Genomic DNA, 212 nt, shown 5'->3' with positions numbered 1-212 from the left:
AACAGGAGGTGTCGTTGTACTGTGCCCTCATTAGCCTGCCATTGCCATTGCCACTGAGCTCACCAAATCGTCATGTGAGCACACGCTATACCAGGACAGCGCCCCCATAAAGTGCCTACGCCACTTTGCAAAGGAAACGTCCTCCTCCGACGGTGGCTACGGCCGACGGCATCCGCCCACGCCACCGTAAAATTCGCCGTCGCAAATCCCCA

This window comes from Setaria italica, chromosome II, assembly GCF_000263155.2.
Source record: "Setaria italica strain Yugu1 chromosome II, Setaria_italica_v2.0, whole genome shotgun sequence".
NCBI lineage: Eukaryota > Viridiplantae > Streptophyta > Magnoliopsida > Poales > Poaceae > Setaria > Setaria italica.
The sequence above is the reverse complement of the archived record's forward strand: the minus strand, read 5'-3'. Positions refer to the sequence as shown.